We start from the raw sequence: 24,103 nt of genomic DNA, 5'->3' as shown, positions 1-24,103 counted from the left end.
CACAGAGCCTCAGTTCTCCACACCCTCTGCTAATGCTTTCCATTAGCCGTGAGGCACATACACCGGTTTACCTGAGCTTCAGGCCCCCTACCTGGCTCGTTCTCTCTTCTAGGAGAGAACAAAGGCCCTGTGATCCTCATTACACGCCACAGTGAAGATTGAGCACAGATGTAAGGCCGTTTATGCTGAGCCCAAAACCTTCTTTACAGCCACATAAATTCATCAGAGTCCAGTCGTTTGATGTTAGTAGAAAGCAGTATATGTCACGAGACTGACAAAGTATAGGTCTTTGAAGTCTTGCACTTGAAATCCAGGTACTTTGAAGGGTTACTGGACGGAATCATTGCTGCAAAACCTAGATCACCTCTCCATCGCATATATGAAGATGAAAAATTCCTAACTCTTCAACAAATTGGACCCGTTTTCAAATCATTTCACCAGTTAGAAGATCCTGAAACTTCACATTCTCACTCCACACGTATACTTGCAGGGCATTTCCTTTAGTTTCAGTAAACTGCACCCCACATGTAGACACTTTGTAGTGCAATGAATGTAACCAACTGTGGAGGATTTACTACCCATGAAAATACAGTAAATGTGATAAATGTGTTTAATCAGAGAATCTGAGAGAGGATGTATGAATTGTTGCTTGTGTATTGTACTGAGACAATACACCTTTGTGCAGTTTTACATATGGAGCGTGACTTAATGGCATCACGTCGTCTTTCAGGGGTGGTCTTTCCTCATTAGAGCTCCGTACAGATTCAGTAGTCTCTCACAAATCTTGTGGGCAGATGATATGGGCCACGGCACCACACTGTGTTCACAGTAGCGTGGAGAGCGCATGGAAAAAAACTGTGGAATAATGTGGAATTAGGACCTCCCTAAGTGGCAGTAGCTCAGGGTTCATCTGATGGAGCCAAGAAAGTGTTATGGGGAAAAATAACTTGTTTATGCTGTATTTAAGGCTTAGAAATATTCAATATGTGCACACAATTAAAGAAATTTATGTTTTTGAGTGATGGGAAGTTACTGTAGTAGTAAGTACTGCAACAGGTCAGGAGGTGTATTGATTGATTGTGACATTGATTTATTAATTACCCACAAGATACCTTCATGGTCGGAGGCTTGTATGATACGTATAAATACTTCTAAATGTTAATCATATTCAAATATCAAATCAAGACTCACAAAAGTAGAGCAGATTAGTTTCTTCATTTTTCCACCTACTACTTTGGACCATAGATAAAGCATTTCAGTCCTGTCTATGGCCTCTAGAACTGACAATAAAGTTGACTTTGACTCGACTGTATATGAAAATAGATGAACCCTCTGTAACGTCACCTGTAGGATTCCTGAACAGCCTTTTAAAAGCTTAGTTGGTGGCCTCAGTCTTTGTCAGTTTGGCACTTCCTGACACCTTTTATCTCCCGGCTAATCCAGAAATTCGCAACGAGTTTTAGCTGAGGTAGGCCATACGAGAATTTCTCGGCCATGGACTGTCCTGTGACGGCAGAAACCTGTCACTTGAAGTAACTGCACCCTAAATTATGCTTGACTTTTTCAAAAATTCACGTGCTCTAAAACTGTGGTATGGCTATGACAGTTGTTATAAAGGAAGAAATTAGCTGTAGAGACCAAAACAATTTTTTGTACCAGGCTGTAAACATATTTATTTTTCTAAAAAGTTGGACATTTTAACATCAGGATCTGTGGGGGTTGACTCACTTTTGGAAACATCATCAAGCGGACATGCAGTTTTTGACACTTCGTCTGCATACAGTATTTAGTACCAGAGGTTTCTGCTACACAGTGGGGCAGTGGTTAGACTTGCAGCTAGCATGCTGGCCTGGGCCTGGGATTTTGCTACATGGAGTTCGCATGTTCTCACTTCATATGCGTAGGCTTTCTCTGGGTACTCCGACTTCCTCCCACAGTCCAAAAACCTACTCAGGTTAATTGGTAATTCTAAATTGTCCATAGGTGTAAATGTGAGTCTGATTCTTTGTCTCTTTATGTAGCCCTGTGATAGACTGATGTGATAGACCTGTCCAGGGTGTCTCCTGCCTTCACCCTAAGTCACGAGACAGACTCCAGCCCCCCATGACCCCAATGAGGGTTCAGCGCTGTATAGACAATGGACGGATCGATGGTTTCTCCTGGTTTTGGACCTGTAACTAGCATGGCTGTTCTCCAATGGAAGTAGTTAGGCTACAGATACTTTTGCTGAAGATATCAAGCTACAAGTTACTCAGAATATTTTACACCAAGAAACATCAACTTAAAATATTATTATTATTGTAAGGATTAAAAATATGACAAATAAATGCTCATATTATGTTATGGTGCAGTTTAGGCCAATGTCATGAAATACAACTAGCAACACAATGGGCAGACTTTTCTGCTCCATCCGTGTTTAAAATGATTAATAAACCGAATGTCCTTCACATACTCAGTTAAAGTTTGTCATACTGGATAACAAGGATTTTTGGTCATTGACAAAAAGAATAAGTATTCTACATGCTGTGTCTTCACCTGGTACGAACACAGTACCCTGCTGTTTTTCTCCATCTTATACTGCCTTTTCAAAAAATTTCTTGACCCAGTTCTTCAGTGTTACTCAACCCAGAAGCATGTTTCTTTCCTTTTTTTTAATCAGAGAATCAGGTATTTTCTACAGCCTTTGTTATTCATTTGGACTGATGACTCATCGTGGAGACCTTCATGTTGATCCAAGCTGTAGAACTGTTCCAACTGTGAGTCATCTAACATTTCCTATGATAAAAATTAATGAGATTTTTACTTTTGGAAGCAGGAGGGACTGAAATAGCTTTGCTGAGTGGTTTTCCCATTCTGTACACCAATTTCCATTTTCCCCTAAACACTCATGTCACAGTTATTGAATATAGAAGCACAGGACTCTCCTGGGTGATGTCGGCACACTGGGTTGTTTTAGAGAAATCAGGTTTTGTCTGTAATCTTGGCATCATACATGAGTGTAAATACTGCAGGACACATCAGCCTCAGCTAATCCTGCTGCCTCATGAGGAAGAGGCCAGTCAGAATGACAGGAAATCCAAAATTCTTCACTTTTACAGCTGAAAACATAATACGGAATGAATTCATATAGAAGTGGAATTTGAAGGTGAAGATTGTTTGAGTTTCCTCATCACTTATCTTTGGCTTTTCATCACTGGCAGCTTACAAGACAGAATCTCAAGGTTGGGGATAGGATAATTCACACTGAAATGCACCTTGGGAGTCAGTGGTAGTCCACTTCAAGATTCGCATGCATAGTTTTTATTTCTGTGCAGTGCTGGCTAGCTCAGCCCTTAAGCATAAATTACTGTTTTATGTGCGCACTTTTCTCTCCATGCCATTTGCCGTTTAACCACTGCAGTTCAGAACAATGTCTGTTTTTCTTTATAAAAATCCAAAGTTCAGATGAGTAAAACACACCAGACTAAGGTTTGGGTTAGTTGGGCAACTAAAACAATTATATTTACAGCTGGGGCGAGGCTATGGTTATGCTTAGACAACTAAAACAATGTTGGGTAAGGTTAGGGAGAGGCTTTGGTTATGGTGGATCAACAAAACCTTTAACTTGAAATTAAAACTTGACTCACAGTGTGTTCTGAACGAATTAAAGGCCGATGAACCTGCCCATCCACCACCTCCACCACAACACACTTACTGTACTTTCTGTCCTGCTCTTTCAATAGCAGACTGCCACCCATGTTTTTTCCTGACTCCTACACATTGTCCTTCTTGGGAGAGGTCAGACTTTTCTCATTCTGTGCGAGGATGCATTTACATTTTTAGACTGGGGTCTGTCTTATGAAATTTATTGAGGTAGCTTTTGAAGTTCAGTGAAGTTAAATAGAACAGAGAAGCAGATTTAATTTGTTAATTTCTTTAACTGTGGTTACTTTCATGTCTCTATACATTACTTCAGCTCTCCGTGCCTTAAACAGCTCCTCCTTTCTCTTCAGTATGTCAGCTGTATGTTTAGAGCCAGAGTCTGTCCTAATAGTACTGCGAACACTGCGGTCCTCACAGCTGCTTTATTTTGACCTGAATGGAGTCAGATTCATATAAGGAGTGGACAGCCCTTTGATTATATTTTCCCACTGAAATATTTTTACTCACACAACACGGCTCATTGACAGAATTGCAGTCCTTTGCTCTATTTAAGGCCTCTTATTTTCTGGTTCTCGGTTCTTTGGTCGGGCCTGCCGTGCAAGCCCGACCAAAGCTCAGGTCCATTTGTAGCTTCCATGGCCAGTAACCGTTCCAACAACCTCCCAAGGGCAAAAACAAATTCAGCATTGTTCGTAGTGCTTTCAGAACATCTCTGATCTTTATCATCAGATTACGTGACGTATTATGCTATCTTGTGTATTCTTCACATGTGTTGATTTTGATACTCTTTGGTGAGTAAACAGTTATGTCTGTATAAAGCACCTATTTACAGTATATGGATGTGTGAAAATTCCCGTTTTTACACATACAATTTCATTATAAACATCTTTCTCATTGAAAAAATGAAAATAACGACTATAAATGTGTTAAATCAATGACAAGTAAATACTTTGGGATGTAAGAAACTTTGTTCAGTCGGGTAAAGTTGTAAATGTAAAATAATAAAGCAGTGCCTTTACACAAGCTACACGATCTTAGCTAGCAGAGGTTTATGTGTCTTTTACATAGACTAGCACGCAGCGACGCGATTTCACCTGTTTTCATCATTTTGTTTGGCAATTCAACATTGACATTTTGTTCTTTTGAGCAATCAGTGGATCTGAATGAGAACAAAGGACACTACACTGGCCCACGTGGTAGCAACCTATTGATCCAAGGCAGCCATGCCCTAAAACATACACTGATTTACCATCTATTTAGTCTAAATGGGACTATCAATTTCAAAAATAACATCATGCTATATTAAAGCAGACATGAAACTAACAACAGAGACATTAAATTCATCAGGAATGAGTGTACTTATGGAACAAATCAAGTGAGAAGCATGGTAGTTGTCTCATAGACTACTGTATAATAAGATTTATTTTTGAAACCAGAGAAGCCGCCCCCTGCTGACAAAAAAAGAGTGCAGGCTTAAGGCACCTCTGCAGACCTGGTGGCTACCATAGACTGTATATAAAGATGGACGTAGCATCTGGCTCCAAAAATGAAGTCCACCTGGAAGTGTCAAAAACTTGCAATATCACACCATCCACTAGGGTGGGCTCCAAAAAGCTTTTGCTCCATAGACCCCAATTCATCACCGGAAAAAATAAAATTTGATAGATTGATTTTCTACAGCTCAGGATTTTTTTCCTGTTAGTTTTCATGGTCAAAATGAGAGATCAGGTGGTCAATCTTAAAATAAATCAATACTGAATTTTAAGTAAATCGTTAAAGTTGGCGGAGCCAGGGGCGTGGCTATACTTGATAGACAGTCTTGTCTGGAATGATTGACAGATCCTTTAGGGCGAGGCTTTCAGCAGTTTGGCTTCAGTCTGGCCCGCCCATAGACTGGTCCTGGCCTTAGTTGCTCTCCAGTCCAGCCTGTTTGATGACGCTGTTTAACGTCACTGGCTCCAAAAAATCCAAAATGGCGACCAGGAAGTAGCAAAATCCGGACTTCATTTTCTCGGCGTTGAAACCAACGGGTGACGTCACGATTAGTTCACGCCTGGTGGCTCATCTACCTTCTATATGAAGTCTGCCAACAAACAAACTTAATAGAACTGTCTTCTAATTAAAACATTCAAACTTATAAGATCTGAATCTTATAATTATACTTAATTACAGTAAATTAACAACTAATAACTGTTGTAGTTGTGAAGTCCTGATATTGTTATTATGAGAAAACTATTTCTTAACTCTAAAACAGCGTAGCTTACTGGAATTGGAATGCTTTGAAGTTACCTGAAAATCATCAGATTTATAAGATTTCTTCCGTGTCAGAGTAATTAAGTGATGCTCATGAGTACATCCAATGGTGCACAGCAAAAACAAATCTCCATTCTTCATTTCTTGTAATCATGATATGTCAAGTCATAATTAAGATATAAGGTCTTCCTTTTTCTTTTTCTTTTGTGAATGTAATCCAGTTCTGTATATGGCCCTTCACATTTGCAGCCAACTGAGAACTTGACATTTACAGACATTTACGATCTGTGTGGACTCCTAAGACCCGAGCTTTGTTTAAGCTTGCATTTTAGATTTCTTCTAGTTATTTGGAGTAAGGAGTAACCAATAAATATAGTAATAGTGTCTAATATCTGATTATTATAGGTTAAATAAAGTAAAATAGACTGCAATTTGCTGCATTCTGCCAATACGCATACAGCACTGACAGTCTAAACTGCAATAATTTGGTGATAAACAGATTTGGTAGCACTTGACATAAATTTTGAAAAACTAATTTTGTGTTAAAAGTGATTTCTACTGTTTTTAAAAGTGAACTAAAATTAAAAAACTTAAAAAAAAAGTGTGTTAACAATTACACTAAAGGCTGACACACAACTCTACTTGTACAGTAGCAGTAATATAAGTAGCAGTATTAAAAAACTGCTTTCACCACAAGAAACACGGCAGGCACTTTTTCCTGTAAATGGCTGCATGTGATTTCTCACTGCAGGAAAGAAAGCACCTTTTCACCTGCACATTCACAGCCCCCCTAAATCCATCCACTCAGCTGGGTTTCACGCTGGCAGACCCCACACAGCGTTGGAGGCTGAACGGTTGGTGGTGAAGAGGATGAGGCAATTCCAGCCCACACTGTAAAACGACCCACACTTTATACTAATTGTACCACGGGAAAAAAAAACCTGACACAGTGATTCTGTCTCAGTGTATGGGAGGAGGCAGAAATTTGGACATTGAAGAAAGAGGAAGGAGAAGTTACCCGGAAACAAATTATTTGTGAAGTTCAAACTGAGAAATAAATCATATCTTATCTGTTCTGTTTTGCAGAGTCACGGAGTCTTTAAGTTTTACAGCTGCTATCCAGTCAGCACGTGGCCTCCAGGTGTTCTATCACAATTTCCATTTGTCTACTGTCAGGTTTTTTGTAATCAGATCGCAGTCAGGTGATCGTCAGCAGGTGGCTTACAGAGTGTTCACTTGTTGCCGTAGTTGCAGTGAATCTATCTTGCAATGATACGAAAATCCTTAACAAATCCGTGGATCCAGACTGTATGCTGCATCACTGCCAAAATCTAATCACTTAGTCCTTGTGTCATTCCTGACCTTCTCTGAAAATTTCATCCAAATCCTTTGTTTCGTTTTGAGTAATGTTGAGCACAGACAGACAAAATTAATCCGATTGTCACATAACTCCGCCGTGTTCCTTGGCAACCACTGAGCAGCATTTCAGGTTTTTCCAAAGATTTAGATGGTGCAGCCAGGTAGCCCTGCTAGTTTCCACACTCCCTGTGTCCAAATCAATTCCACCTATCAATTTTTAGAGGGAACACCAAAGCCACTTCCTTCACTTAGCTAACCAAAACGTAAGATTAATTTAAAGTTGATTTGATGTCCCTTCATGTAGCAAATAAGAGAAGCTCAACAAACTAACAAAGACACAAGAGGTCTTGCTGACAAAAGGTGTCTCGAAACCATTTCTCAACAGATTTATATGTGTATATAATATGTACTTTTGAGGGATGAAAAATGTAGCAGTTTGCTACCTATATCCTTGCCGGTAGGTCTGTAAGCTGCACGTTAAGTTCAAATTCGTAACTGCATTTTTGTCTCTCTGTTTAGGCCACTTTCTCCCAGGAAAATAGCTTTTCAGAGGCTGCAAATTTTAAAAATGACATCTCAGTGTTGTCTTGTCAGTTTTGGTGAAAATGCTGCCTTATCTGCCAATAGCACCACATTTCATTGTTTTTCTTGAACTAACAAAAAAGAGAAAGAAAAAAGAAGCAGAACACAGTACTTTACTTACTGCTTAGGCTTCTGGCTGTTCAGTGACAAACCTTCTCTTGTTGAAATGCTAAGGTTAAACCTGTCGACTCCGACAAACAGCAAAAAATATGTGAAATATATCTGCATTTTATGAACCCTGTTGATGGCTGTGTCCATGTAATTTCGGGTTTATTTTCAATTTATGAGACCTTCACTGATCTTTTCATGAATATTCAGAGCTGAGCTTTGCTATTTTCTAGTTTTCAAAACTACAGCAACAGATTACAACTTAATCTGGAGTGTTTGAGGGAGAATGTTGGTCATTACCAGACCAATACAACCCATGGATGTAGTACAGGTAGAGCAGTTACTTTCATCAGTGACCTGAGATTCACTTCACATGTCTGCCCAGACACTGGTCCAAAGCCTCAGCTTGCACATGTTTAGTCAGCAGGGCTCCACGTAGACAGTTCTGCAACATCACAAATCAACTTTTATGTACCTTACTCCTTTTTTTCCCTTCATATTGTGGGCTTTATTTCAGCACACAGTATATCATGCCGAAGCACCTGGATGAACCATCAGTGATAGGGTCATCGGATGTTTCTGGTCTTTCAGCGTCAAACGCCGTCACCCAGGCAACATGGGCGGTGTACATCGAGCTCAGCTTTCGTCCAGATAGCACTACAACACCCACAGCTATCTGTTACATAACATACTGCCGTGTCAGTCAGCATACAGCTTTTAATGTGGCTCAGCAAGGTTTGAAACATGTCAGATACATTTCTGAATCTTATGACAATCTTTTTGGAAGGTTTCTGCTGATGTCCTCTTCATTACCCAAGGTTGGCCGTGTGTCTCATTGGTTCCTTTGACTGCACTTGACACATCACAGTAACTTAGAACACTGAATCTGATGGTAAATAATGTTCTGCAATCTTCTACCCATTTGACACGGCTGCTGATTCATTCATATTTCACATTTAGATTTACATAAGAAGTGTGTTTGTGTGTCTGTCTCTATGTGCAGCCCTGTAATGTCCATGTTAACCCTGTCTTCACCTAGAGTCAGCTGGAACAGAGTCCAGCCCATCCGCTACCCTTCAGACGATAAAGTAGTATATAGATAATGGATGGATATTTGCATGAGAGCTTCCTCCATCACAGCTGTCAGGACATTTTTATTACAATAGTCTTCTCTTTACAAACACCAGTCAGTGGTCACAAAAGTCATTATGGTTCTTCCTCTTGGTACCAGGATTATATGTGCCAACTTTTAGGGCAGTAAATCCCATGGTGTTTGGTGATATTTCAAAGCGGCAGAACATCTGTGGAGCCACACAGCTAGTGTGGCAAAGAAGAAGATTAAAAATAACTACACTCCGTCCCTACACAGCCTTGCACATTTTCCCAAACTCGAAAGGTTTCTCAGCAAGTTGAGGCACATTTGAACCTTTTTTCTCCACCACTTTATACTTAAATTCAGTTTGTCAGTTCAGCCAGTCTAATCTTGTCATGTCCCCTGCTACATAATCATCTTGTGGAATGGGAAACAGCTGGGCTGCTGTGAGCTGTCATATTGGAGTCTGATTGATGCAACCCACCTGCACCTCCACCCGCAACCAACCCTACATTTCAAAACAGAATATAAACTAGCCACCCAGATGGCATGTTTTATCACCAAAGTGACATCTTTTCTACTGAAGGTAAGGATTTTTGGTTATATTTCATCAAATCATAGCTTAGAGACCTGGTTGGGAAACACTGGGGTCACAAATGAGCAAGACTAGCTGCCTGAAACACTTGAGTATGGGTTTTAGAAAGATTATAGTCAACAGTGATCTGAAGCAGGAGAGGAAAGTCTCTGGTGTCTCTAAATGTGAAAGCAAAACAGGTGCCTTCAACAAAGAAAATGTTCTCATGCATAAAAAGTGGAATATGTAGACAGATAAGAGTATATTCAGTAGGAGATAGAGAGGCAGTGCAGGGTGTCCATATAGAATTATGCTGTTTTGTCCCACGACATGGCTAAAGCTAAATTAAAAGTTGTAACATGAAGCTGCTTCTTAAGGTTTATCTGTGGGGATCTGATAAAGGCAGACATATTATCATATCATTCTGCTTTTGGGAAAATCTACTTTTCTGATCATATGCATTGTACAGTTAAGGGGACAACAATTCGGGTTTTTTTGTTCGGATTAGATTAAATGTTCAGTTTGTTCCTTATTGAGGTGCAGAAAAGGGATTTTTGTTGGATTTGGGTAAAGCATGGCTTGCTACCACCCCATTTCCAAACATTATGCCAAGATAAGTTTTTCTTCTACTTTTTAAAACTTATGTTTTTGTCCCTCATTTTAACAAAGTCAGCAGAGAGAAGGACAGGAAGTGCGGGTGAGGGAGCAGGCAAATGACACATGGCAAATGGTCTCCAGCTAGGGATGTGTGTCCTCACCACTCATCCATAATGTCGCCCCCATTCTAAGCAGAGTTAGCCTGCTGTTGGCAGTGGTGTCTAGCTTCACATCAGGGGAAAAAGTAAATAGGCATACTTCTCAAACAATTTAACCTTTAAAAAAAAAAAAGAAAAAAAAGCTGTTACAGGTATATTAACTTTTATTAAAAAATCACCCTTTTATACCATGAGCTACACACGTGGACAAAATTCTTGGTACCCCTCAGTTAAAGAAGGAAAAACCCACAATTCTCACTGAAATCACTTGAAACTCACAAAAGTAACAATAAATAAAAATTTATTGAAAATTAAATAATCAAAATCAGTCATCACTTTTGAATTGTTGATTAACATAATTATTTAAAAAAAACAAACTAATGAAATAGGGCTGGACAAAAATGATGGTACCCATAACTTAATATTTTGTTGCACAACCTTTTGAGGCAATCACTGCAATTAAACCATTTCTGTATTTGTCAATGAGCGTTCTGCAGCTGTCAACAGGTATTTTGGCCCACTCCTCATGAGCAAACAGCTCCAGTTGTCTCAGGTTTGATGGGTGTCTTCTCCAAATGGCATGTTTCAGCTCCTTCCACATATGTTCAATGGGATTCAGATCTGGGCTCATAGAAGGCCACTTTAGAATAGTCCAACGCTTTTCTCTCAGCCATTCTTGGGTGTTTTTGGCTGTGTGTTTTGGATCGTTGTCCTGTTGGAAGACCCATGACCTGCGACTGAGACCAAGTTTTCTGACACTAGGCAGCACATTTCTCTCCAGAATGCCTTGATAGTCTTCAGATTTCATCGTACCTTGCACACTTTCAAGACACCCTGTGCCAGATGCAGCAAAGCAGCCCCAAAACATTACTGAGCCTCCTCCATGTTTCACCGTAGGGACAGTGTTCTTTTCTTTGTATGCTTGGTTTTTGAGTCTATGAACATAGAGTTGATGTGCCTTACCAAAAAGCTCCAGTTTGGTCTCATCTGTCCAAAGGACATTCTCTCAGAAGCTTTGTGGTTTGTCAACATGCATTTTTGCAAATTCCAGTCTCGCTTTTTTATGAGTTTTTTTCAGCAGTGGTGTCCTCCTTGGTCGTCTCCCATGAAGTCCACTTTGGCTCAAACAACGACGAATGGTGCGATCTGACACTGATGTACCTTGGCCTTGGAGTTCACCTTTAATTTCTTTGGAGGTTGCTCTGGGCTCTTTGGATACAATTCGAACGATCCATCTCTTCAATTTGTCATCAATTTTCCTCTTGCGGCCACGTCCAGGGAGGTTGGCTACTGTCCCGTGGGTCTTGAACTTCTGAATAATATGAGCCACTGTTGTCACAGGAACTTCAAGCTGTTTAGAGATGGTCTTATAGCCTTTACCTTTAAGATGTTTGTCTATAATTTTTTTTCGGATGTCCTGGGACAATTCTCTCCTTCGCTTTCTGTTGTCCATGTTCAGTGTGGTACACACCTTTTCACCAAACAGCAGGGTGACAACTTGTCTCCCTTTAAATAGGCAGACTGACTGATTATGAGTTTGGAAACACCTGTGATGTCAATTAAATGACACACCTGAGTTAATCATGTCACTCTGGTCAAATAGTTTTCAATCTTTTATAGAGGTACCATCATTTTTGTCCAGGCCTGTTTCATTAGTTTGTTTTTTTAAATAATTATGTTAATCAACAATTCAAAAGTAATGGCTGTTTTTGATTATTTAATTTTCAATAAATTTTTATTTATTGTTACTTTTGTGAGTTTCAAGTGATTTCAGTGAGAATTGTAGGTTTTTCCTTCTTTAACTGAGGGGTACCAACAATTTTGTCCACGTGTGTATCACTGACACAGATTCAGCTGGGGGGAATAATCCTTAAATCATGCTTGTAATTCACTCATGACAAAAAGTTGTGAGTCTCCACCGATAGAAAACACCAACAGTTCTAGATTTAAATCTGGCTATCATAGCTTTCGAAGTATTCTTTTTGCACAGCGATACACCGCTCCCAGCACTCCTGCCACTACTGGGACACCCACTAGAAGTCCTGTGCCAAAACTGTTAAACCGTATTTTCATTTTTGGGAGCCAAATCTAACAAGTAGGCGACGATTGTGATGGTGCAGCCAAAAGAACCCAGAGTCTTGTCATGATGGAGCACCAGCCATCATTTTAATAACGTGCACCAAATGTTCTTCCTTAAACTTCTCAGGACACTACAGTAGAACTGAGCATTGACGTTTTGACTCAGAGGAGTCAAATCCCTATACCATGAAAGTTTAATGAAAGGATGAACATGTTCTTGTTGCCCTCCTGGCCTAATATACCGTCTTTTCTCTCTGAGGCACACTGAAGACGGTTTGGTCTTTGGGTCGTAGCTGTAGAACCATCTCTGCTCACCAGTGATGATCTTCCACTTGAAGATTGGATCATTCTTGCCCCGTTGAGAAAGATCTCCACAGACTTGGTGCTGTTTGCTTGAGCATGAGGGGAAACAAGCTCTATATATCCAAACATCATTACCTTTGAAGCTGAAATGTTAAACTAATTAGCACGGGGTGTTTCTGGCATCCTACTGACCCTTTTCCTCTCTTTTAGCTACCTTCTCCTGAGAGAAAAATGACGCTCTTTAGGTGTTAAATGTTCCACTAATGTCACTAGCTAGTTGCTAACTGTGCCTGTGTGCATTGTTTGGTGTTGAGAAGGTAATATAAAGTTAGTTTTTGTAAGATGTAACGCTGCAGATGTTGTGAAAGCAGCAAGAATGACGCAACACAGTAAAGCAGTGAGCAGGCCAGTGAAACGGTGAGCTGAAACTTAAAATAAAACTCTCAAAGGCTGAAAGGAGTGGCAGGTTTGGGTGATAATCCTCTGGTGATTCACGATCATCTGCTGCCATTTCATAAATTATTTTAAACCATTCATTTATAGCAGTTTTCAGTTGGACTTTAAGAATCATTTACACCCAGAAAACAACACATATTAGAATTTATGTATGATTGTAAGCATAAAAAAGTTCAAACAGTCATTAAAATCCATCTAAACATGAGCTGAAGCCGGTAAAAATGGCATGATGAAGTTCTGGAAAAGTTCCCACTCCTCCTCTTGATCTTGACTTTGGCACCGGTTGCAGCAGAAGAGCGGTGCAGGAGGCCCGTACTCCTAAATGAGAGTCAGTCACAGTGTCTGATGAGACGTTAGCAGTGCCAAGAAGTGAATGCATAGTAAAGGGTGATGAAAAGTTTTAACCTGAAGCCTAATGTGCAGACAAAGACCCCACTCATTAAGCAGAGAGGGGGGATCTCCCTGGCAACAGCGCCGTGTTTTCATGGCGCAGACGAGGAAGGGGAGATCAGCCATGCTAAGCGGCGGATCTCCATAAACATTTATTTGTTCTTCGGAGGAACTCATTAAACATGGCAGACTCTCTTGGCCCCGAGCAACCTAATTTATCTTGACATTCCTCAGAGGGAACGGCAAGAGGGGAGCCCCGCTTCCCTCGTAAGCTGCACACATGCAGGACAGACAGGTAAACTACCAGTCTCACAACAGGAAAACTCTTGGAAAGATATTATACAGCTGATGAGCGGCGTTTCACGCAGCTGGTGCAGGAGTCTTGGCTGCTTCACAGTACGGTAATCTCACATAGTTTCCTCATTTGCTGTTCAGACAAACAAAAGTCATGTTGAGATCAGTGTTTTAGGAGATACTCTGCATGTGTGTTGGAGTCATGAGCATGTGACAGACAAGTGGATGATCAGTCATCAGTGTGGCTGACAGCAGAGCCTCTGCAATGATTACAACATGAGTGTCACATGTAAAGTTTGATAATAGTGACTAAATAATTCAAGATTTCTTGGCAGATTCGGATGCAGATGTTGCCATGATGAAGTCATTTAGAGTTCAGGGTTACTTTATTTATTTTCAAGGGGAAAGAACATGATCAACATGGACAAGTGTTGCCAGATGGCTCATTTTCAACTGTAGTGTCCTAACCAGATGCAAATTAGTCACTCGAACTGTGGTTCTTAATTCTTTCTGACAAATTTGGAGCATTTTAGGTGCAAATTCAGGAGGCTTGCTTCACAAAAACAGCAAATCTATCAGAAAACAAAATCTCAAAGGATGCATAGATGGTTGACACGTATGGCATTATGGGGTGAGGAACATCTTGCTGACGTACAACATGTTCAATAGTTGTTATGTGTCCTGTTCACATCCATCATATCTGTGGACTTCACTTGGATTTGGCCAAAAGCTACATTGATTTTCAATTATCCCTCATTTTGGGCCAGTGTCAGAAAGATATGCACTTGTTGAATATTAACATTTAAGGGTTCTAATGTGAAGCTGTGGTGTAAATTAAAAACTCTGCGTTCACAGTGAACTGAGTTGTAAAATAAAGGAACAGCACTTTTTACTGTAATACATTTTTATGTTCTTCATAACTTTATAACAACTGGCTCCTCTTGACTATAGTAGCGAGCTCATGACTGGTCCATTTGTGTGGAAGAAGAGTCACATGACCCCCTCAGACATCCTTTTTTGTGGGAGTGTGACTGTTGACAGAAACCTGGTTAACCGCATTAATAAGCACCACTGTGATGTTCATTATCTCCGACTGGAGATTGACTGGAGCCAGCTAACACAAAGAAAGCTGGCTATGTTGAACTTGCCATGTAGTACAGCCCTCAGGTAATACTAGTCCTGTACAACTAGAGCTTCAGGTGGTAAATCCCAAGGTCCAAAACAACGTGGGACAACTTTCACATTGTACCTAGTTATTAATTCTATTCATCCATCCATTCATTATCAATATACGCTTATTTCTCCTTATAGCAGAGGGGCTGGAGTCTATCCCAGCTGATTTATGGTGAAGGCAGGGGACACCTGGACAGGTCATCAGTCTATCACAGGACTACATATAGAGACAAATAATCACACTCGCATTCACTCCTACGGACAATTTAGAGTCATCAATTAACCTCAGCATGTTTTTGGACTGTGGGAGGAAGCCGGAGTACCTGGAGAAAACCCACACATGCATGAAGAGAACATGCAAGCTCCAAACAGAAAGATCCCAGGCCCAGGCCGGCTCTTCTAGCTATGTATTCGATTCTTTATGTATCAATATTGATTAATGCAGCTTTGCAGCAACACCCCCATAAATATCTCTTACATGTTAGTATTTCAGATTACTGAAGGATTAACAGGGCTTGACCTACTAAAGGAACCACATATTTTTCTTATCAGCAGTTGATTTTGTGAGCAACTGTATGGCTGAGTAGTAGCAAATCATGCTTGCTTCACAAGGAAACATTACATTCATGATGGTGGCCCTTCTTTGTGATGACTGTGATAAGATAAAAAAAAGTGCATCAATCATCATTTCGTGTTTTTCCTGATAGAGGGCTGGACACACTGCATTTTTTCAAACAGCCGTTAGCCTGTCAGGCAACCTGCAGGTTACCAGGTTAATGCTCACTATGGAAAAGTGAATTCTAAGAAACATGACCAGTGTAACCCTAACCCTTTCAAATATAAAAAAGGTGCTTATTTATGTTTGAAAAGTGATATTTCTAACCTGTCTTTGTGTTTTGTCAGATGTATGAGGATGATAACCAGAGGCTTTAAGGCACTAAGGAACTCAGTTTGTTTTATCTGTTAACTGCTGACTTACATTTAGTCTCGCTGGTCCACATTCTTAATGCAAATTGCGGGAACATGGTGTACAGTGACATACGCTGCATGACCAGTACACACATGCAGTTTACCTGCAGCACTGTCATTGACAGTGTCGGCGACAATAGGGTCAAACACTGCTGCTCTGTCAGAGCATTTCATGACATGAAAATGACACTGCACTGTGACTATTGTTGGTGTCACATTTACCTTGGAGTTTCTGTTCATTTATGTAACACTGTGCTAGCAATGTTGGCCAAATTGTAACAAAACAAACTACAACAACCTTGCAGGACAGCAAGGCTTCGGTGAAACTCTGTTTTTGTAGAAGAACTGATTTCTGAATCTGTATGCTGACACTTCATCAGTTAAACCTTTCCACCTTGGAGGTCACTGCTCTGGAATCAGGCAATATCAGTTAGCTACTGAAATGCAACCAGGCCCGGGGCGGTTAATCAGGAGGACAATTCCCGGTAGGCCAGTCTGATGTTTGGGCCGCGAGGGCCGGTGTTCAGTTATGGCACTGGGTTGATCATTCTGCTGCTACCGCTGTTCCTGGGCCGCCTCCACTGGCAGGTCTTTTTTTTTTTTTTTTTGCAGACGCACCGTGACATAACACGTCCGTGCACACGGTCAGAGGTGTTTGAAAGATGGAAAACAGCAACAAGGCCAAGAAATAAAAAGAGGAAAGCTCTGGAAACAGACGCAGCCGAATGTGCAGAAATTGGGAACTTTTTCACTAAAGCTCGCGGTTTGAAACGACAAATGAGGCCAAGGAAATGGGTACGGACTTTGTTGAACTTTGCAAACCACCGTTTAAATTAATTATGAAGTCAATTAGTTATGTGTCGTTGTGACGTAAAACATAACGTTATATAATTTAAATGATAGTATGATGCGACCGCGTAACTGGGAAACTTTGTCCTGTAGCCCCTCAGAGTCAGAAGAAAGATCCAGCACCAAGCAGCAGCCATGAGCCCACAAGTCCAGAGTGGGAGGTAGGATTGTTCATTGAGTGGATATTATGAGAATTAATATAATGAAGAGTCTGGTTTAGACCTGCTCTATATGAGAAGTGCCCTGAGATGCGAGATGATTCAGCTCTACATTAATGAAACTGACCTGACGGCTTTGTAAAAAGTGGAGATTTGTGCTGAGAATTTTGACCATTTTAAAAATGTGATTTAGTGTCAGAGGCAGAGCCAGTAGTGATGAGAGGATTACTGCTGTCAGTTAAGGAACAGGTGAGCTGTTGGAACAGAGTGAACAAGCAAGCATTAGTTCCAGTATGTTCTATGCCCAAATGATAGTAGTGACCCGTTTTATTTTCTATCATTAAAAGATAGTAAATACATAAAGCCCACAATTGAAAGGGAATATGATGAGATAAAAACATTTACTTTCATTAGTGATGTTGTCCAGTTTTAATAAAGTTCATGCTACTTTTATAAAATGATAAAAGTGAATAAATTGTATTTTTGTGATCTGTGTTTGATTTCTGTCTTTTCTCCTGTCATCCAGATGTTCTGAGGGAGCTGATGCCACATCTGGTCCAGTCAGTGGAAGGTCTTGAAGTTCTCTGACTGAAGATGGTCCTCTGACTGGATTTAAGGTTCAGATGCTCAGTAACAAACTCCACCAATGAGCCAACAGGGAAGCTTCAGGTTTATTAAATGTTGCTATGAAGGTATCGCTGTTTTTCTTTGTGAAGGCAATGTGCTCCAACTGAAACTTTAACTAAGTAAATCCTTCCATCTGAAAGGACTTAGTTGCTTTAATAACCTCATAACATTCTAATTTTTATTCCAGTCTTGGTTGGAAATAGAATCTCTGTATTGATTCAGGTAAAAACTGAACTTCACAGCATGTTGGAGAAAAACAACCAGATGAAAAGTGTGATGGTGTTGGATTGTCAGACCGTAATGTTGCAGCTCAAAGCAGCTTTTCTATCTCAGTTCATTCTGACATTCAGCTCTGAATCAACACAGCAGATCCAGCTGATGGTGATCCATGCTGTGGAAGTCTCACATCTCCTCATTTAGTTACACTGTTTATTCACCAACACTTTATTTAATGAAAGTCCCATCTAGTTTTCATGAGGAATGTGATGTTTTAATTTCTCTGTGAATAACTGCAGTCTAATGGAACAGCTGGAGTTGTAACATCTGTCCTGATATTGATCATGAAGTATTGATCAGAATACTAATGGTCAGCAGTCATCCCTGAAGTTTTACATTAAAATCTTTGCTTTTGTTGTGAACTTCGGTAAGAAGCAGAAACTTTAGCGTTGCCATGGATACATGAGAGTTAAATTCTGTCCATGTTTCATTTTGGGAAATGCAGTCCAGCAAATGAGTTCGTTTTTACTGACAGACAGCATTCAGTCTGAGATATTAAGAATAAATAAATGTGCATAATGTGGAAATGAACAGGGTCTATTTTTATTTATTCCTACAGCCAGAATGTGGAGAAATTTAGTCTCACAATCACAGACAATAAATATTATCTAAAAGTTGGGTTATTGTTGTTTATCAGCACAATACAAAAAGATTCATGTTAGAAATATTCCAGTTAAGATACTAGAATATCATGATTTATGTAAATTTACCTCAATAATATGAATGCTCAGGTTAAGATTGTGCAGTGATGTTTATTATGTGAGTTTAGCTGATTAAAGTTTGACTCTGCACTACAATATTATTATTTAAATTTCCATCATTATTAAAATATTTAGGGTCACATCCTACAGTATTGAGATTAAGAAATCAAACATTCTATAAAATGTAAATACACTGAACAAATTTGGATATATTTAAGTGACTCTACAACATTATTTGGCACAAATCCATCTAAATCAACATTTTAATCATTTTTACTCCAAACATTGGGTGGACTGATTTAAATAGTAAATCACTCCTTTCTAACCCTCTGCTGTACCTTCAAACCTGAGGCCTTAAATAGAAACACACAAGTATCTGTTTGAAGGAACTTCTGCAGAGTCCTGGTTCCACAACATGATGATAGAATTATAGACAAACTTTAACAAAAGCTGCCTGAGTGTGTACAAGTTTTTATGTTTGATTTCCTCAGTAATTTAATGGAGCGTTATCAGCAAAAATCTATTATTCATTTGTTGAACTTCATTTCCTTCAACATCCAGAATTGGAGCTCATATCTTTAGCAGCTGTAAAGTTCCTGCTCCTTCAAAGTTCACAACATAACGAATGACACTCAATGCTGGAGAGCGTTTGTGATGCTGAAGCAGTGACCAGTTTTTCTGTTTCTTCTCTGGAGATGCACAATGAGGGACGTCTGCAGCCACTGAGAAAGAGTCTCACCACATCCTGACATGAGGAAAAAGACTTTATTGAAGACAATGAGGAAAACTATCAGACAGCAGACGGCATGCATTTAAGGTGAGCTCTGAACATTTGATCTGGAACAGGAATTCAATCACAGCAGCATGAGCTTCATTTCCGTCTGGAGCTGCTGAATTCATGGATGAATCATCTGGCACGAGAGGAAGACCATCAAACAGCTGATGGAGGAGGTCCAAGAGTCTCATCAAACAAACAACCTACAGAGTGAAGACCTCGAATCTGATTGGACGGCCTCCTATTCAGCCACATGTATGAAGAAATGCCTCTAAGTTGATTTGTTTCCTAAAATAAATCTAGTTTGAGTCCTAATCTTTGCTTGTGTGTTTGCTTCTTTACACTGCTGTTAATAGTTTAGGCTGTTTGCTTGTTCCAGATAAGACGAGTACAAGATACTTCAGAGCTGTTCTACCGTTAGCCTGACAGGAAGAACTCCAACAGCTGCTGAATGTTCCTGTGGTCCCCTCAAGACTATAGGAGGAGTCCTACGAGGACGAGCCGTCCACCTGATGCTGGCCAGTCGCTGTGGTTCAAGATACATGGACTTCTACTGGACCACACGGAGGCGTTCAAACCGGACCAACAAGTTCACTGCTCCCCGACTCATGGGTCTGAGGATGCCGCAGAACCTCGGCCCAGCCGGTGGCCTGTCTGTAGGTGTTTGAGTGCTGAGAGTTTTGTGGATGCATGTGAACATGTCTGTGTTGAAACAGCAGCTTTTGACTCAGTAACGCCAGTAAAAACCAAGAGTTCCTTTATTTATGACTTCCACTAAAAAAACAGATGAAAACAGGTTTGCCAGGGTTCTGACTGATAACAGATTAAAACATAAACGATGCCTCTTTCCCATCGCTGTAAGGCTGACAATGTGCTACAAGCCCAGTTTTATCAAAAGCTGTCTTTCAAGCTGCAGGAATAACATTGGTGTCAACTGGAGCCAGTTGAAGGCTGCAGTGATTCTGGTGACAGTACAGTGTATCAGAGTGAGGTTATTGAATATTTGTGTCTCTCTTCGCTGTTGCAGCGGTTTTGCAATTTGCAGACCGTACCTGTTCCCTCCATAGACACCAACGCTATTTCTGCAACTTGAAAGACAGCTACTTTTGACAAAACAGGGCTTGTAGCACATCATCTGCCTTACAACGATGGGAAAGAGGCATCGTTGATGTTTTGACAACCAACATCTAATGTGCTATTGATGCTGGAAGTTTGAATCCGTGAATATCTTTTCAATTTTACCAAACGCGGGGCCACAACCACCCAAGGAGTGGTTTATTTCATTTTGAAAAAAAAAAACATTTAGTCATACTTAAAGCTTTACGTGCTTTATTAACACAAAACTAAGAGTTTGGTATTGTTTTATGATTACAAGTTCTGTCTAAAAAGATGCGGCATCATTTTAAACAGTGAAACCATACTAATAAAATCTAATGGCCAACCAGTGTGTAATAATGGATTCTGCAAAAACTGAATGCAGAATACTGGACAAAGAAATTCTCTACAGATATTTTTCCCATCTAAATCTTATCTTTACATGGTTAATGTATTAACTTATTTATGTGTGTATGCATGTATTTACAGACTTATTTACTTAGTACATAAATGCACATACACATGTACATAAGTACACAACATAGAGTTCTGAGTGAGTTTTTCTTTAGATAGGCAAAGGCCATTTATTGATCACATACTGTATAGGCTATTAAAAAATAATATTTAAAAAAATAAAAAGCATTTAAAATACTATTAAACAACTTAGGCATTTATTGAGTCACTAAAATACTGTAGAGTCTACAATCACATTAGTTTGACTATAATCATCCTCTGGTAAATTCACAACCATGTACTGATGTCTCTTACCAAAGGGACTTCAGGAGATGATTAGATGATGATAAACTGTGACCTGCTGGTTGGGTTCTCTCTGTTCTCATGGTTCTTACATGTTGGTCTCCTTATGTTGCCTTACTTCAGCTAGTCTATGAGCAACAGAAAACACTCCAGTCTTCCAGTCTGTGCTTTTGAAAACGTTTTTGCTTCTTTGGGTGTGGTGGAGTTTCGGGTGTAGACATTTTTAAAACACGGGGGAGCAGCAGCGTCTGTAACCAGGAAACCCGTGACAGGACCGGCAAACAGAGAAGTGTATCCGCTGGACCTCGCATCGGGTCCTCACTACATAGGTCTAAGGAAGATGAAACTGGCTGCCCTTAATATTTCCTGTGTTTTATTTTGTTTATTATGCAGTTTTGATGCGTGTGTGACAGACGTGTATGGGACATTTATGAAATCCATTCACATTGAATCAATACGTATTGAATCAATACGGGACGCTAGAATTAATTGTCAAATAAAGGACGATTCCGTATTTTAAGGGACGGGTGGCAACCCTAAGTGGGACGCTAACCTAGCAAACATTTCAGACATCTGAACTCAGTCTCATTAAAACAGACTCTAATTCAGTGCCATCCATCCATATTAAAGTGCAGTTACCCAAAATGTTTGTTGCATGAGCTCCAACAAAACCTGTCCAGGTAGAAGGCCACTTTGACAAACAGGAAGTGTAAGATTCCAAGCAGATTTATAGAAGGGGCAACCAGACTGTACTAAGTGTGGTCGACTATAGAGGGGTGTTTTGTGGGTTTTTAAGGCCGATAGTGATTATTAGTGAGACATTTGGAGCAGATATTCATTTGCAGTAAATTAAAGTATTTAAAATCTTGGAGTGGAACTTAGAACACAAACTCTAACAGAAAACTTTGTTGATACGTTGTTTTGTTTACAGATGTTAAGTTAAAGGACTTTTATTCGTGACTTATAACCAATCAAATCACTCCAGAAGACAGAGTGACCACAGCTAGATAAAGGTTCAGAGCCAAACTAGCACCATTTTTAAATGTATTTATGACCATAAATCAGTAAAAAAATAAAATACTGATAATCAGTAAATCAGTCAGCCCACAATTACCACAATTCTACAATGCATGTCTCTTTCCTTTGTTATTTGTACAATATACGATGTATATGATGCTGTTTTTTAACAAAAGACTATACTATGATGTTTTCTAAGAGACATACGATGCTACTCTGTTCTGGCCCTGGAATAATGAATAATGTTGGAGATGTGTAGTAATGTTGAAACATATCCACATTGTGAAGCAACCCTTACTTGCACTGAATTGGCAATATTTTAGAAAAACACACTGAATTGCAAGACTTTGCAGAACAATTCGCTACTGTAGACTTAACATGCAAGGCTAGAATTACATGATTTTAATAGTAATAGGCCATGATCTAAAGATCTCGTCTGAGGCATGAAAGTCCAGGGCTGAAAATGAGTCCCACTCCGGTCCTGAATGCAACTCAGATTGCAGAGGGTAGCACACTGAAGGAAGAGGCCACCTAATCCTGGTATGATTACAATAGCTGTAGCATTGCTGTGCTAACTTTCTGTGGCATCATTGTTCACTGACTGTTATGGCTCTTATTTCCTCATTTTATAGTTTTGGTTAAGCAGAAGTATCCTGAAATCTTACTCTGGTCTTAGGAACAAGGACATTTGCTGTTTTTGAGAGTCCTCTGTTATCCTCAGAGTCCAAGGTTGTTCATTCTGACCTCAGTTTTGCAGCTGTTATTGACTGAATTTGGGGGTGTTTTTTCAGGTGGAAATTAGAAAAAAAAAATAGAGCTTAGAGGGTTCATTCAGTATCTCTTTTGTCTGGTCTTGTACAGTTTTGGAATCAGAGAATGGCTGTGCTTGCAAACATTAGTAAAGCATGGGTCAAAGATCACTATACACTACACTGCAAAAAGCTGTTTCTACTATTGTGGTAACTCTTCTTCACTTAGATTAACCACTGATGTGCTAACAAAGCTTGATGTGATGCTGCCACTCAGCCCTTCTGTTCATTATCCCAGTGGCCACTTGTGGTTGGGCACCAATGAAATCCTCTACAGCTCAAAAATGTTTTGCCCATAGAGAAGCATTATTAAACAGACATCTGTGACTCTTGCCAAAGCACCTTCAACCAACAAGGCAATCTTTTGAAGTCTGCTTTTTCATTTTCTCAGAGCAGCTTTAATATGCATAATATGATCACAACATAAAGTTTGTTCAGGTGTCTGATGCCATTTCTGAATTAGGTATTGAGTTCCTATAATACAACCATGATGGCAACAGGACATCCAGTGGGTCAGAGGACTTTTCCTTTATTCAGATGAGGACAATCATAGCATGTGTTAATAGAAAGTGGCAGCCTGTCCTTGCTTCTCATTCACTGTGAACTGACTGCACTGAGATTCTCCTGTAATCCTCCTGAAGAGGATAGGAACCTATAAATAAAAAAGAAAGTAGGACTTTCATATATTTAAATGCAGACCATGACTCAAAAAGTGGAATCAGATATCAGTTCAGCTGATTTTTCCAGCACAGGAGCTTTCTCCAGGGACTAAGAAGTTGTTGAGGATCTCAAGTTCTTCTGCCTACATTGCTATGGAGTTGTCTACAATTTGAAATCAGAAAACAGATTTTAGAGCAAGACTATAGACGTTTGACTCAAAACTTACTCTAAGTTAAAGAAATTTGTGTTTAAAATGTTGAATCTGGTGGACAGAATGTACACTGAAGGATGTAACACACATCACTCTTGGTCTGGCCTGACTAACTGGATGTAAAAGCAACTCCACGCCT

At 39.8% G+C, this 24,103-nt stretch overlaps 1 protein-coding gene across 1 annotated transcript in view; it reads right to left on the bottom strand.

Annotated features, from left to right (window-relative positions):
* The window catches only part of tmem222b (transmembrane protein 222b), a 538,745-nt gene that overhangs the window by 285,871 nt on the left and 228,771 nt on the right, over window positions 1-24,103 (bottom strand). The gene's annotated exons all lie outside the window — the stretch shown is intronic.

Source organism: Acanthochromis polyacanthus, chromosome 11, assembly GCF_021347895.1.
Source record: "Acanthochromis polyacanthus isolate Apoly-LR-REF ecotype Palm Island chromosome 11, KAUST_Apoly_ChrSc, whole genome shotgun sequence".
NCBI lineage: Eukaryota > Metazoa > Chordata > Actinopteri > Pomacentridae > Acanthochromis > Acanthochromis polyacanthus.
The sequence above is the reverse complement of the archived record's forward strand: the minus strand, read 5'-3'. Positions and strand labels throughout refer to the sequence as shown.